Raw genomic sequence first — 235 nt, forward strand, 5'->3', positions numbered from 1 at the left:
ACACCTCTCCTAAACCGGTAAACAGTGAGAATTCTGGCACTTTATACCCTCTAAGTCACAGATATGCTTGGTCTACCCAATCAGGATATGACTTTGTATAAGTCGGCCTAATGACAGGACGTACTCCGAAAGCCATCTGGTCCTATACGATTTTCGTAATCTAATTCCTCAACATGACGTTGGGGTCATATGGAATCCCTACAGGTTGGTTGACCGGTTGATTTGCTTGAGGCCT

This window comes from Olea europaea, chromosome 2 (genome assembly GCF_002742605.1).
Source record: "Olea europaea var. sylvestris chromosome 2, O_europaea_v1, whole genome shotgun sequence".
NCBI lineage: Eukaryota > Viridiplantae > Streptophyta > Magnoliopsida > Lamiales > Oleaceae > Olea > Olea europaea.